Source organism: Dipodomys merriami, unplaced genomic scaffold (assembly GCF_024711535.1).
Source record: "Dipodomys merriami isolate MVZ:Mamm:240054 unplaced genomic scaffold, mDipMer1.0.p SCAF_148, whole genome shotgun sequence".
NCBI lineage: Eukaryota > Metazoa > Chordata > Mammalia > Rodentia > Heteromyidae > Dipodomys > Dipodomys merriami.
In genome coordinates, this window is record NW_027202804.1 from 143,587 (window position 1) to 160,372 (window position 16,786).

The window sequence follows — 16,786 nt, forward strand, 5'->3', positions numbered from 1 at the left end:
CCTACAAAACAATAGACTTTTCATCGTATTTGCTCCCATTGGAATTTGAGTCTTTGTCAATTACCCTTGGAGACAACCTCACACAGAGGAAATGGAAGACTAGGTACAACTACAAGGACCTCAAACTCCAGTGTGAGCCACTCAAGGACTCAGAACCCTCGGCCAGTGCTCCCAGGATCATCAACCAGCTAATCAATTTTCAAAAACTAATGACAGAATAATCTGTCACACAGAGAGGCACAGTGGATGATTCTTCCTTTCTGGCATTTAAAAATCGCATCTCGGATCTCCTGGATTACTACAATTTGTCATTGGTCTCCAGGGTCTGAAGTCTTTTGCTCTCCTGTTGCCGTTGTCTTTGCTTCCCCGCGTAAGCCAAATGAATTTTCTAATATTCGACTCAGACTCTGCAGCTCTCTGTTTCCCCAGGTGATCGCAGGAGAACACAGGAGGCTCTTCTCCCATATTACAAGCACTTCCCAGCCTTTGCCCTTGCTTCTCTCTAGGGTCCTCTCATCAGCACTCTTCAGTGACACCATTGCTCAGCCCTCCCTGTCACATTGGAATCATTTCCAGTTTTTAGAACTCTCTAGGCTTCCTCTTCACATCTTCAAGCATGGAACAGCCATGAGGAGCGACCTACGTGGAGACCTCCTCTCCCCCCTCCCCTCCTTCGCTGCCTATCTCCCTTTTCCCTCATGTTACTGCATGTGCCATCACTTCTGCTGGTGAATTTTGAGTAGCAGCCCTTTTGTGGACGATTGAAAAGCCAGACCTTTCCCTGAGTCTATGGCATCGATTCTAGTTGACCATCTAACTCTTCCTAGCAATGCAGCTAGGTGAAACATCCCATTCTCCTCCTTAGTCATGTGGTAGTCTTTGTAATAGGGTTCTAGCCAATGAAGGAAATGGATGATAGACATTAGGAATACAGCAGAAATGAAACATAGATCCTGTCATCTTCAATTCTCATAAAGGAAGATGGCCTATCAACAAAGAACGGGGCAGAATAATCCCAGGCAAGAACACATCCTGTAAGGAAATGCTGAGGAATGAGTTGTAAGTCAATGAGGTGGAGGAAGTGCCAGGCCCTCTCTTGGATGATGTGGCTAATAAACCATTTCTGGAGGGATGACAACTGCTCTAAGGGTTGAACGAGGGGAAGGGAACCTCCCTGTGAATTCCTAGGACAATGTGTTCTTAACTATGGCTTCCTATTAATTCCAATATGTAGGGAGCTTTCAAATCCATATCTTTAGTGTTAAAATCCATGTTCTTTAAAAATATAGTCTTAGTTCATTCTCACAGGAGTTCTGATTTAATCAGCCCAGGTTGTGTCCCAGACATTTTTCATTTAATTCTTCACTTGATTCTAATGCATGGTTAAAACTTATGATGTACTGATCCAGGTGACCAGGTTTTTTTTCCTAACAGAAACAAGTCAGAGGTCAGAGTGGTCGAGTCCTGGTTGGTTGAGTTAAGGAATCTGAGTTTTATTCTGATTGCTGTGGAAAGTCTTCGGGGAAGGATCTTGGGTCCTATTGAAATGGTTCATTTTTTAAGATATAATGTTTATGGAAACAGTAAGAAGTGGTAAGAGAAGAACTTATTGTTAAGGGATCAAGAAAAGAAGATGGTAGATAATGAGGAAGGGAAGATACTTAGGAAATTAGATTTCAGATTCAGTCTGGGCATAGAATATGGCCAGATGGTAGAAGGTAATCTGGAAATCAGCATGACCTTTGGGAGTTGGTGACCCATTGCAACAATGAGATGTACAAGTCGTTATGTTGAAAAACGAACTTTACAACTTTGGCCAGGGATTGGGGGGGTGGGGTGAGGGTGGGGGGTGGGAGATGGGAAGGGATGGGAAGGAGAAACAAAGGAGGAGGCAACAATGCCTGATAAGAAATGTACTCATTTAAAAAAAAGAAATGTACTCATTACCTTGCCTATGTAATTGTAACCCCTCTGTATGGTATTTTCACAATAAGAAAGAAAGAAAGAAAGAAAGAAAGAAAGAAAGAAAGAAAGAAAGAAAGAAAGAAAGAAAGAAAGAAAGAAAGAAAGAAAGAAAGGAAAGAAAGGAAGGAAGGAAGGAAGGAAGGAAGGAAGGAAGGAAGGAAGGAAGGAAGGAAGGAAGGAAGGAAGGTGGTAGAACCATTGGCAGAGATGAAGGAATCTGGTGTGGAATGGTTTGGAGTGGGAGCAAGTGAAAGAATAGTTCTGTTTGAAGCATTTTGTTTGAGATTGCAGCAGACAACCAAGAGAAGAAATGTGGCAAAATGTGTCACTGACAAGACCTTGAGCTCAAGCAAATATATAGAGATGAACAGGGTGAATGTTGGTATGTAGAGGGCATCTAAAAGCAAGAGTGTGGTTTTTTGTTTGTTTTGGAGAAATGAGCCATTAGCTTTGGTAAACGAAGATGAGCCATTGGTTACAAGTATAGTAATTATCTACTGGGCCTGCCAAGACACTAGGTCTTTGATGACTTTAATAAGCGTTGTTTAGATGACACTGAAGAAGTAAGAAGGAGGGTACAGATGACACTGGAATAAACTGGAGGATTTGAAAGAGCCAAGGAATTGGGCACTAGCAAAAGGGCCTTGAATGGGTTGTGAATGAATGAGTCTATGAATGGCAGCTGGATAAGAGAACCGTTCAAGCCACAGGTTCAAGCCAAGGCTGACAGCTTGCTGATGCACCCACCCTGCCAGATACTCCTGTGGCTTCATTGTTTGGCATGGGCTTATCAAATCAACAATTCATTTTCAAATGGCCTCACAGGAAAATATCCATAAATTGTCCTTTCAAGACAAAGGGATATTTTCCAGGTGTTTCCTGGATGATCCAGGTGGACTTACTCAGCCGCTTCCCAGGGAAGCCTGGTACTTTCCTTGCTGGAGACACAGGCGCAGGGGCTCTCCAAGGTAGCTCTGAGGAGAAAAACCAAATGATGTGCTCCAATATGCCTGCCTATGTAGTCTCTTTCCATTGTGCCTGCCTTAATTTCCCCCATAACTTCCTTTTCATTTTTTTCTTAAAAGGAAATGAAGAAGAAACTCAAGAAAGAAAATACATGCAAACAAGTGCCCCTTTTGTCTTAGCCCTGAATTAGTCCAAAGCAAACAACCTCAACCCAGGGTGCAGCAGCACCCTACAACCAGTTATTCTCATGTGACTCTGAACTTCTCACTACCTTGTGGTCGAGTAATGTTCTTTGAAGGCAGCTTCATCAATAAACCACTCTGCTGGTGTTTCTCAGGCCCAAAGTAATGAATAACAATTAGGAGCATTTAAAAAGTAATATTTTCTCTGCAATTTGAAAATTGATTTATGAATTTGGGGATCCTCCAATTTCATCAAATAAGTGGTTTCTTCTATTTAGTTCTTTTGCCAGTCTGAGCAGAGCCCCCTGAACTGGCAGGCTTGTGCTCCTTCCTTGCCATTTATTGATTTTGATGGAAAAGAAACTTTTAACATCTACCAGAATGTGACCATGTACATAAATAAATCCCAGAATCATTTTCACTTAGGTAATTGAGACATAGGAATAATTGTACCATTGGTCTGGATATCTTGTGACCTACACATCATCTAAGAGAACACCCTCATTAAATGTTTAATACATGCAACTTGAAAATTTAGAAAAGAAAGTACAGAACGTACTTCCTAATTACTAGAAAGCAGTAGAAGGTAGGTAGGTAGTTAAGTAAATAGATAAATAGATGGATAAAAAGATACACATAGGGGCTGGGAAGGTAGCTCAGTGGTAGAGCGCTTGCCTTGAATGCATGAGGCCCTGGGTTCGATTCCTCAGCACCACATAAGCAAAAAGAAAAAAGCCGGAAGTGGCGCTGTGGCTCTAGTGGTAGAGCGCTAGCCTTGAGCTGAAGGACAGAGTTCAGGCCCCACGACCGGAACCAAAAAAAAAAAAAAAAGAAAAGATAAATATAATAGAACATTGACACAGATTGCAGTTTTAGATTTATGGTTCTTAGCATTAGAAATAGAATTAAGTTTACATCCAAGTTATCTTCTTTTTCATCCTGTTTTTACACCATCAATAAGTTCCCTCTGCATTGGCCATCCTTCTCGAGTGGGATTACATCATGTGCACACAGTCGAATGACTGTGCACCTCCTTCAAGACTGGGTGCTTAGGAAGAATTAGCAATACAGTCATAATTCACAACTTCATTTTCAGGGCATAGAAAAATAATTCAACAAAAAATTACTGAGAATTTTCAGAGTTTGGGAACAGAAATGGGTTCTAAGGATACAGAACTGACAAGAGATATTTCCAGCCAATGAAATTTTCAACTTAGACTCCAGAGTAATAGAATTATATATACATATACATATGTGTTCACACATACATATATACACATACACATATACACAATACACACATATTTGTATATATACATATATGTACATACATACATATATACACACACACATATAGATAGATATACTAAAAGTAGATGCCAGACTCTTCTTTCTTTCTTTCTTTCCTTCTTTCCTTCTTTCCTTCTTTCCTTCCTTCTTTCTTTTTTTTGATTTGTTGTGTTTCTGGGTCTCTATTAAGAAAATTTCGGGCTGTGCCAAGGAGACCTAGGGTTTCTCCTATTCCGTTCTGTAATGTTTTCAGAGTGTCTGCTTTGACTCTTGATCCATTTGGAGTTGATTCTACTGCAGGGTGATATATAAGGATCTAGCTTTAGTTTTCTGATGGCAGACGCTTCTATTTTCTACTCTTAGTTTCATGTCACAGAAGTAAATTCGTTTTAGACTTCTTATATTTTTTATGCTTTGGCCTAGAGGTTTCCTAACTGATACATCCACATAGTGCTTCTTAATTGGCTTGACTCTTGAATCAATGATGTTAAACCACAACGTCTACATGATGTCTTGAGCATTTTGTGGAGAATAGCAACTGCCAAGCAGCAACATCCAGGTTTGAGCTAATCAGTTGCTTTTTCATCAACTGAGCTCTCACTTAAGAGACCCTGGCCTACTATGATACATGTCCATGAAGGCCACTGGACTGGATACCTGTCAATGAAGGCCATTGGACTGGGCAGGCCACAGCTTCAAAAATGTCCAATGGCCTCTAGAGCTGTCTTTTCAAATGGAAGGAAAGTATTTCCACTTCCCAAAGTCAGGTATACTCTGTAGAATTCTTCATCTTCTACACCTGATTCCTGGCCTAATTCTTATGGAAGGAATCATAGTGTCAACTTTCAATCTTGAATGTTTTCAAATCTTTATCTCTGTTTCATCTTTGGTCTGCTGTGTAGACCTTGATGGGTCCACAACTCCTCTCAGATATTCTTCCAGCCTTGAAAGAAAGTTCACAAATTCCAAGATGTAGTTTTTCTAGGAGGTGGGCAGTGGGTGGACCTGGGTTCTGTTTTCTTAGCCATGAATATTTATAGCCATACTGCTACATTCATATATGTGAAGCTAGTTTTTGCTTCTTTATGTATTTCCTAGGGAATTCTAACAGAGTGAATATCTGCCATACATGTGTTAAATATTCTAGTTCAGCTGTATTCCACAGTGATTGTCTCAAAACTCCTGGTAGTTGGAGACAAGTGCCATACACACACACACACACACACACACACACACACACACACACACACACACACACACACACACACATACACACATACACACACACACATACTCACATATATACACTCATATATGCTTACACATACACACACACACACACACACATATATATACACACACATACATTAACAAGTGCTGGGATTTGAAATCATAGGCACTAGGAAGGTATTATACTTTAAACCATTCCACCAGCCATTTTTTCTCTGGCTATTTTTGAGATAGGTCCTTGGTCTTTGCCCAGTCCAAGCTGGGCTGTGATCTTATTTATAGAAATACTGATGTAAGCCAAAGCACTCAGCAAGGCACTAATAATTTTTATAGATCCTGGTGATTACAATGGATAGTCAGATAGAGAAGAAGTGCCCCAAACCTGCTTTGTAACCTTAGTGAGTGAGTTGTTTAAACTTTCTAAGCCTCATTCTACTAATCTCTAAATTGGGGATAATCATCACGTCTGTCTCTGAGAGTGTTAAAAGGATTATGTGAGATCACTTATATGGTTTTTCATAATGTGGAACACATAATAGATACTTGATAAATAAAAGTATCATTGTCTTAGTCAGCTTGACTGCTAGAGCAAAGCATCATAGATGGAGTGGCTTCATGATACATATTTATTTTCTCATTGTCCTGGGAGCTAGAAGCCTGAGTTGAACATGTCAGCTTACTGGATTCTGGGGAAGGTTCTCTTCTTAGCTCGCAGGTGGCTGTCCAGGCGAGGGGATGGGTTTCCATGGTGGAGAGGGAGAGGTGGGAACAGTGAGAGAGAGAAAGACACTTCTCTTCTTATAGGGCCACAAATTCTATCAGACCGGGACTCACCTAGTATGACCTCCTTGAACTTTAAACTCACTCTGAAGGTTAGCATTTTAACTCATTAATTTTAGGAGAACACAATTTAGTCCATAGCAATTAGCACCAATTAATTATCATTATTTATCATTAGTGATTATTCATCATTATCCATTTCCAAAATCGTACTTCTAGGCTGGCTAACTAGATTTATCTGGTATGCTCTTGGTTTTGGCAAGTTCCTGTTGCAGTCAATACGAAATTCACTCATCGAAGTATCTAAGCTAGAATCCTGAGTGAGCCTGAAGTCTTCTCCCCTGTCCCCCTTCACATTTGATCAGTCACCAGTCAAGCTGCTCTAACTTTAAGGAAAACTGAGTTTTGTCTCTACGGCTCCATTTTACCCGCTAATGCTATTGGCCATTTCCTGATTGCTAGCCCCTCTAAATTAATTTCCCTTCATTATAACTTGTGCATGAATCAGCATCCCTTGAAGACGTGTTTAAACAGATGACTGTTTCTCTGTGGCCTCCTGTTGTCTGATAGGGCAGGCCAGTGGAGGGCCTGGAAGTCTGCATTTCTAACAGGTAATGTTATGCTGTGGGGTTCTGAAATTTGGGGCTCAGGCTTGGATATCACCAGGTGATTTTTCACATTGTGAGTCATTGGGGAGATGGAGCCCACTGGAGATTCCAGAAGCCTGTGGCTCACGCAGCAATGACACATTCTCATCCAGGTCCCTTTGTGGACTGTGGGGTTCTGCATCAGCAGGAAAGCCCTGGCAGCAGATGAGCTCATTGTCAAGTGACCCGCTCAGCTGCGAGTGCTTTGTATCCCATGCTAGTTCCCAGCAGTGACTTCTAATACAAAGTGCGAAGTCAGTGACTCTGGACAGGGGATTTGGGTTGGGATGTCAGTCACTTGTGATTGGGCTGCAGAAACATCTATCATGCTCAAAACCTAGCACCAGCTCAAGCAGACTGAATGCCTCCCAACAACTTGGAAATTGCACCTCCTAAAACCCTTCACCTGCTCTACATATGTCTGTTCATGTGTTCACTCAGCCTGATCCATTCCAGATTCTCTGTGCTTGCTTGTTTGTTCATAGGATGGCTGGTTTATCTTGGAAGCATTGACTTTGTCTGCTGGGGGCCAGGTACCCAGGATAAAATGTTGAGGAGATCCAGGGCCTGTTCTGTAGGTTTAGAGCCCAGGGAAGTTCCTCGGTGTTGGAAATTTGAACATAAGTTCACCTGTCCTGGTTCTGGCTTTCTCTCCACACTCAAAACGGAGCTTTCCTCCTCAATAAGGAGTTCTCAGTGTTAACAACCTGACAAACTCCTGGCATTTCTCTCTGTTACCAGGTTCTTAGGATATGGATGCTCCCCATCATCTTCATATAACTTCCACAGGGCATAATAATCATTATTTCTTCAGTGAAGCTGCCATCCCTCGTTGTGTTAGTTATTGTTGCTTTATGACAAATTCTCCTGCTATGGCCTAGCTTGAAACAGCACTAAAACTACTCAGTGAACAGATAAGTAGAAACTACAACAACCATTAAATATCTGAAATCCTATTAATAGGCATCTACTTTCCATCAGTTAGTAGAATAAATGCCTATATTCTAAGTAATAAACAATACTTATAAGTAACGCTTAAAATACCTTTACTACCCTTGTAAGTAAGGCTTTATAGAGTGTAGTCACGTATGTGGGTATAGGTAGAATCTTCTAAAATTCTGGAAGGAATCAGTGAACAGCCTAGCCCTGGTCACCCTATGTAAAGCAAGGCATGCCTGTGAAAAGCTAGGTTTTCTATTGTATTTGACGTTAGCCCATTATCATTACTTTTCTGAAAACTCAACGTTGGAGAGTAGAGTCTCCTTATAGTAAATGGGCTTAAGGTTGCCTCTGGAAGAGAGGAAACTATAAATCAGCCATAATTAACTTGAAAGATGCAATTTTGGTGAGAGCTGGCTCCTTGACACAGTGGCTCCCTCGCGGTTCCGATGAGTCAGCAGGTTGCTGAGTGACCCAGCACATCTCTAGGATGGGCTGGCTCTGAGATGGCCACTTTCCGAGCGAAAGCCTTTCTCCTTTGCTATTTTCTCAAAGCTTTCTCTATGACAAAGGCTCCAGATAATGGGACCAGAGAAGGAAAGTCCAAATGCCAGAAACATTTATGTCCCACCATATTTTAGCACTAGTATGTGCAATTCAGAGCATTCAGGCCCAGTGTAGGTATTTAGAAATGGGACAGATTCTCTGGAACTCAGAAATGACACACAAAGTAGAGCTTACTTAGAGTAATAGCATCCACTGGTGAACACTTCTCAGGATCCAGTCCCACTGATAAGAAGTTATCAGTTCAGGTGTTGATGTAGGATTTATCTGGGCCATCTGGGACTCTGGAAATGAATGATTTTGCAAAGGCACAACACTAAGAAGTACCGTGGGGATGTGGAGGAAGCTCATGCTGATAATGCCTTGTTCTCAGGCCAGCATTGCAAAATGTTTTCCAGGCTGATTGCTAGGCTTCCGGTCTGGACTGAGCATCTGCAGGGACAGCATGCTCCATGTGTAGAAAAGGTGACCTCTCAGCACAGAGATTCATATAGTCCACATAGCAGAATTGAAGGGAAGATGGAGCCCATAGCTTCAGCACAAAAAGAACAAGAAATAAGAACCATTGGCCATGTGTTCTGGCCTGAGAAAGGAGGAAGACATCTAGACATCTAGAATCTTTGACAAGAATGGTTCTCATGCCCTGTGCAAACATCCCTTAAGCAGAATAGACAAAAGCCCTTCCAAGACACTGCACACATGATGTTAGAGAGAATGGGAACTAACAAGTAAGTTATAATAACAAAGAAGATCTCAGCTTGTCAACGTACAATGAGGCTTTTATGGGAATATATAAGCCTAGAAAAGATGGGGACATGTTTTTGGATATCCCAGGATACAAATTGGAATTACTCGTGCATGGGCAAAGTAAGAAAACATGAGCTAAATAAACTAAACTATCACTAATAATTAAAATGTATACAAATATCTATGTACAATTTATTGAGAACCAATTATGGGGAAAGAATGTGTGTGTGTTTGTGTATATCTTACCTAAATCAGCATGATGCCAGTCATACAGCAGACTTCCCATCCTAAAGATAAGAAAACTAAATCTTAGATAAGTTAACAAACTTTGTCAGTATTGAAACTTAGTATCTGGATAAGCTGAGATTGAATTCGTTTGTATCTGATGCCAAAGTTTAAGTGTAGTAACACCACTAAACATTGAAGTCTCAACAACAGTATTATCTCTTCAAAAGAAATTTCTAAGTGCCATTTCTGTTGGAGACTTAATAACTTTCTCTGAATATTTCAAGAATGAGATATTTACTCTCTTTAAGATAGCCCAGCTTATTTACCCAGAAAAAGTATTTAAAATGTTATATTTTAGGGGCTGGGAAGGTGGCTCAGTGGTAGAGTGCTTGCCTTGCATGCATGAGGCCTAGGGTTCGATTCCTCAGCACCACATAAGCAAAAAAGAAAAAAGCCAGAAGTGGCGCTGTGGCTCAAGTGGTAGAGCGCTAGCCTTGAGCTGAAGAGCTGAGGGACAGCGCCCAGGCCCAGAGTTCAGGCCCCACGACTGGACCAAAAAAAAAAAGTTGTATCTTAGTGTATATATGTCTATGTGTATATAGATACATATATGTATAGATATATCGATCCATCATACATAACTGTGGAGATTTTTATAAAATACATATTCTTATACCTTTAAGTGTTCATTTAATTATTCTGTGAAAAGATTCCTGAAGAGATTTTGAGGCATAGCTCTAAGAATTTCTTGCTACTAGCAAGATGGTAAATTGAGGCTAATAAACAGTAGCAAATTCTGGTTATTTCTATTCTTTTCTCTTTCTGTTTTTCAAACCCATTTTTGTAGATAAAGTTTTATTGGAGTACAGCCATGCCTGCTTATTTATATATTGTCTATGGTTTCTTTCTAACTACAGTGGGGCAGAATGGAGTAGTCCTGTCAGACACTGTCTGGCCCACAAAACCAAAAGTACCTACTCTCTGGACCTTTATGGAACACATCTGCTGCCCTTAGTTCTAAAACACAAGTGCTCAGAAAACAACAGTGGAGGTAATGTTGAAAATGTAGGTTTGGATCTCCTTAAAACCATGGCTTTTCATGAACCTGGAGGAGCATCAGAGGTTCTAAGGCAGGAGAGAACAGGGCTTATTCTGCCATGGGACAAGCAGAGAGAAGGACAGGATAGAGGAATGGTTCAGGACAATGGTGTAGTATCTGACACGCTTTGGAACAAGACTGGACTCATCTATTGACACAAGAAATTGGTAACAGGAAGGGATGCCTCTTGAGTGACCACTGTTTAGGGATGGAATCTGAACACGTCCAGGGGTTGGAGGTAGCCTCTGCACACAGCCATGGTTTGAAAGGATTCCATCAGCTGTCCTACGGACCGCAGATAGGGGATGGGAGCTGGACAGGACCCTGGATGAGCTGTGGGGACCTTTGCCGCCCAGCTCGAAAGCAGTGGTGACTGGGGTAGGCTTCTATACACCACGTGGTTTAGCAAGAACTGCATCTGGAACGAATGGTAAAACTGGAGAAACATGAGCTCTAGCCAACTAGGAGTATCTCCCCAGAAGCAAGTGGACTTGAGGAGGGCCTTAAGAGAGCTGGAATGTGGATGCCCAAGAAAATCCAAGTGGTTTGTTTCTGTCTTACTACATTCCAATTTAGGAAATGGTCTAAAACAACATGGTTAAGTAGGCAATGCTTCTTTGTAAAAACTCTTGAAATGCTATTTCTTTTCCTTGGCACAACAGCCAACACCATATCAAAATTACACCCATGCATCATCCGGCATTCTTTCTGTATCCCACTGAAACTTGCTTTAGGAGTGTGCCTTCTGCATGTTTCTTATTAATCCATTTCCAATAACAACCACAAATGGAATGTTTACTTTGCTTGATAGCATTTATAGTTCTGCTTGTTGGCCTAATATTTGTTATTCTTTATTTAAAATTATTGCTAGTACATGCTTGCTTGAAACATTGGGGCTTTTCTAAAGCATGTTATGCTTCATACTATGGAGCACAGGTATGCATGTATATGACAGAGGTCAATATATGTACATAGGCATGATGGGAGGTGAGAGTTTTTTCTGATCAAAATTAATAGGAATACTAGTCTCTTTTTCAATGCCATAAACTTGACCTCTAAATAAGCTATAACAGTAAATGCAAATACTAACCTTGCTAGGAATGAGCTGTTCGTATTGTTCTCTGTCCTCTCTCCCTCTGTCTAGGGTAAACCATGCCACCTTGGATGGTTGGATTATGTATACTTTTAATGAGGTAGGATTCATTAGTGCCTTGTGGAAAGGAAATGTAGTCTGTGACATCATGGGATCCCATGAATGATGGGTTTCAGGTTGGAAGAGAGACCTCATAGCAGGTGTTTGTTTATGCCCCATGATGACAATATTTGGTAAAACCTCAGCATCAGTCATATAGAACTCAAGGATATTTTATTCAGGAGAAAGAGAACTTAAAAAGTAGGGAGCAGGAGATGGGGTGATTCATAGATGCTACTGACAGAGTTTGGCTCTGGGGTCCCTGTTTTGGAATGGGTGGAAGCTGCTCAGAACCTCTCTTGGCAGCCATGGTGAGAAAGGAAAAGAAGGTTGGAGAAGGCCACATGGGAAGGTACTCATTCTGTATGAGAACATGGTGACTGGAAACAGCTCTCATCCTGGCCAAAGCATGCACCGAAAGACAGTGGGCAAGTGTCATAATTATGGCCAGGAAACATCTGGCTAGATCAGGAAACGGATGGAATTTAGACATAGGCACATCTGTGGGGACAGTCAGGTGGGATCCAAGAATCTAAAGATATTTCAGCATCGGTGAGATTAAGAAAGAGAGAAAGAAAAATATCTATGGCCTGCACTCTTTTAAAAACATTAAACCATCTTTCTATTAACTTAATTTTAGTTTTACTTGGATAATGTTTGCATTAGGTATATTATAAATGCTGAGATAGGAAACTCCAGAGAATAAATTTTCAGGAAAAGGCCAAAGCAAAAGCCAAGTCGGGTCTTCTGGAAGAGATAGCGCCCACTTACTTTTCCTGCAAAACTATTATCAGAGCCCACTTGGGAGATGGCAGATTAGATGCTTAATTAACATATGGCTTTGTAGTTATACGTGATGGCTATTCTCCAGTAGGGAAGAAAACATCTTCTTCAAAATATTTTAAAGATTGCTGAGTCAGATAAGAGAGTTTAAAGAAGGATTAAAGAATTCAAAGTGGAGAAGCAAAATGGAGATTAGTGATGGGTGATTTGAATGCTTTCAAAACATAGGAAGTAGAGAGAGACATCAAGGAGGCACAAGAGGCGATTTAATAAGTCAGGAGCCAGAAGCCCCCATCTGAGGGGCTGGCATCTGTCATTAATTTGATTCATCCCAGATTGTTCTTCTCCTTACTCTACCCACCCCCTCCCCAACTCAGCTGCATAGGCCTCCTGCATTTATTTATGGCAGGGTTTAGAAGAAAAACAAATGAAGAAGGAATCCAAGAAGATAATGAGAATATTTTAAAGTATAGAGATAGGAATGTTTTAATAGCCTTTATCTTTTGAGGGTTTCAACTGTAGATTTTGTCCCTACTTAGAGAGGCCAAAAGACTCATCTTGTCAAGAAACATTATCACCAGAGCCACGGCAGTGAAATGGGGGAGATTAAAATTGGAATCTCATAATTGGAAGGGAAGAGAGAATTCAGATAGGGACCACATTCAAGTGTGGGATCAAGCATCCTTAGAAAGTAGCAAGTGCCCTAGCAGTGCCCGGAAGGGGCACGGGGTGGCCCGGAAACATCATACCTGTGGTGTTGTCATGGGTGAAAATACAACCAGCCAGAATGAGAAGCCGTCTTTAGGCCATGGCATTCTGGAAACATGGTCTTTGTAACCAGTGTGGAGTCTCTTAAATGGAAAGAACCTTAATCTGTTGCCACCTTCTCTGCACCTTAGAAACTAAATACCTACCTGGTCAGACCCGAGGCATCTAACACGGGTGATAAAACAGCGAGGGTTCCTTGGCTTTTTATTGTTTCCAACCTCGCTTCAGGGAAAAGTCAGCTGAAAAAGAGGAAGAGAGTTCAGATGCAGAATCAGTGTGATTTCTGTGAGAAAACCAAACGTGAGGCCCTGGATGTGGTCCAGATTGTCTACTGTCAACCCATCTGTCCTCCTGCGGCAGGGAGGCTGCGTCCTGTGAGGAAGGTGGCCCAGGATGGCTGGCTGGGAGGATGCTTGAGGGACAGATGCCAAAGAGGCCAATAATTCTGTCAGGGCCAGAAGGAATACAATGGGGACAGAGGGCCCGGGGCCAACCTCAGGCCTCCCTCAGAACAATGGCGGCCCTGCCGTCTGCCACCAGAACTACTTGTTCCTGCTGTCTCCCCTCTCTGAGCTCTGGGGTCCTTCCTTTTTAAATTTTGTGCTGCTTTGTGTGTGCTGTTTGTCTGATGAAATAGGATACCAGGAAACCTGGCGAAGCCAGCACCCTCTCTGAGAAGCTCGCTTTGAACTGGCCTTTCTGTTTGGGGCATGCAAGTCTTGCTCAGAACAAATGACTAAGTGCACCTGTCTGGTCTGAGGGTGTTTTCAGCAGTGTGACCGAGTGGTTCACCACCCAGGCTTTGGCATCAGGCTGGCAAGGCCAATATTTCCACTCCTCCCAGTGCCAGATGGAGTGTCCAGGTGAGCCTGGTGAGCGCCGCTTCAGGGAGCCAGCAATGGGATGCATTTCTACCACCAACGACAGCCAGAGTCCCCGCCCTCTCCTTCCCCTGGGGCAGGCTTGGAGGTCTCACACTGGGTTTGAATCCTGACTTCTGCACTTACTGGCTGGGAAAAAAAAATCCCTTAATCTCTCTAGGTTTCACTTTTTTCAAAGGGAACTAATATTACCTGTTGAGGATTAATGGAGATCAAGTGCAGCAGACACTAGCAAGGTTTCTGTCACAGGGCAGGCTTGCAGTCTGGGAGAGCACTTCTGTTCCCTTGGCCAGCGCGGCATGCCCCAGGTGTACCCATTGCTTGGCTGCTCCCTTCCTTCACGTCTTTGCTCAGAATCCACTTGTTCTGACTGAAGTCTTCCATGATAGTTTATAAAACCCTGAATTTCACTCCTGCCCCAACAAAACCCTATACCTTCCTCTATCTTGTTTTTCTCTTTGCTTTTGGTTTATAATCTTAGACTTTTTCTATCCATCTACCTATCATCTGTCTGTTCATCTACCGGCCCATCCATCCACTCATCCATCTCCATTCATCTTGCTCTAGCCATTCATTTGTCCATCTTCCATTACTAGTTCTATCTCTCTAGTCTGTGTCTTCTCTATAGAATATAAACTGAAAGAAGAGAAGTATTTTCATCTGTTGAATCAATAGCACTTAGTAGATACTCAATAAATATTGAATGGCATAATTCATATTATTCTTTAAGTAGGACTTTGTAATATGACTTAGTTTGGAGTTGTTAAATCCACATACTAACCTGAGAGCTGGCTATACTAACCCCCGTCTATTGCTACCATGTTCTTAGAATAGTTATATATCTTATCTGTGTGAATGACATTTGCCCATGTCATTCATCCAAGGCTTCTTTATGCTCTTTCAAATCAGAATAGTAATGTTTTCATTCATTTGCTAGTACATTTAATAATCCAATAAATATCTGCCAAATGTATCCAAATTCAGAATGTCTTCTCAGCTCTGAAGAAAACCAAGGGTGCCTTTGAAGAGATAAGATTCTCGTGGGAAAATAAGAAAATAAATCAATATGGAATTATAAGAATGAAATTTGGTTGTAAGAAAACAATAAAGGAGGAATAGGGATGATGAGTAGAAGTGAGACGAGGCTAATGAAATAAAAATTACCAATTAAAACACACCTGTCTTGATTGGGTGTGTGTGCTTTATGACTGTAATTCTAGCTACCTAGGAGGCTGGAGGTGTGAGGACTGCAATTCAAAGCCATCCCAGGGAGGAGAATCTATGAGACTTATATCTAATTAGTACACCAACACCAGAAGTAGAGCTGTGGCTCAAGTGGTAGAAAGCTAGCCTTGAGCAACAAAGCTTGGGAGACAGTGCCCAGACTCTGACAAGTTCCAAGACTGGCATTAAAAACAAACAACAACAAACTTAACTGGTCAGAGAAAGTCTGTTTTAGGAGTTAATATTCAAGGTGAGTAGAGAGAGATAGAATGAATAAGCCATGGTGATGAATATCCTGAAAAGATAAAAGTGTCAGCATCTAATTCTGAACTGTGGCTTTTCAATGACCAGATGAAAGGTCGCCTGATGTGATCCCAAGAGAGCCAAGGTATGGTTGGGATAGGGTTTGATTGTGTCCCTAGGGCCATGTGTGCGTTTGGTGTTTAAGATGGCAATGATGTGGTCCTTTAAGGGGTGGGGCCTGCAGAGAGACGTGCAGGTTATTGAGGGCACTGGGGTGGTTTTCTCCAAAGTGTTGTAAGACTGAGCCCTGCTCAGGAATCATTCTCTGGCTCACTCCTTTGAGGTGTTATCTCTCCTTCCCACTCATTACTGCCATTCTCCAGAGGTGACACAGCCAGCTGGGACTCTTGAAAGAGCCTGCACCAAGCTGTTTTGACTTTCTGTGTCTAAAGCTTCTCACTAAAAAAGACCCCCTTGGCCATTTTATTTTTGTCGCACGTATATGCATAGGGCATATTTTTATCAATGAGACTGGTCTAACTCCTAGTCTCTGACAGAAATACTCGTGGACTTTCTACTTTGAGAAATACATTTTGCAATTCATTTTTTTCAATAAGGATACTTACTGATCATTTACTATGCATAAGAGTTTAGAAAATAAACAAAACTGACCTAACATCAACCCTCATTGGCCAATGAGAGAGGCAGACACTTTGCAAAAAAATGGCAAAATTGGGTATCTGACAACTCAAAACTGACCTGAGTCTTTAGTTCAGAGGTGGGAAAGCCCAGCTTCTTTGTAACTCTCTTCCCAGTATAGCAGAGACTAGTCAAGCTCCAGGGGGAAAAATAAACAATGTTTACTTCAGAAGTTTTTTGGTCTTTGAATTTATTTTAATCATATACTTAATTCCAATCAATTACTTTCGTTTTTTTTTTTGTCGGTCATGGGACTTGAACTCTGGGCCTGGGCACTGTCCCTGCGCTCTTCAGCTCAAGTCAAGCACCTCTACCGCTTGAGCCACAGCGCCATTTCCAGTTTTCTAGTGGTTTATTGG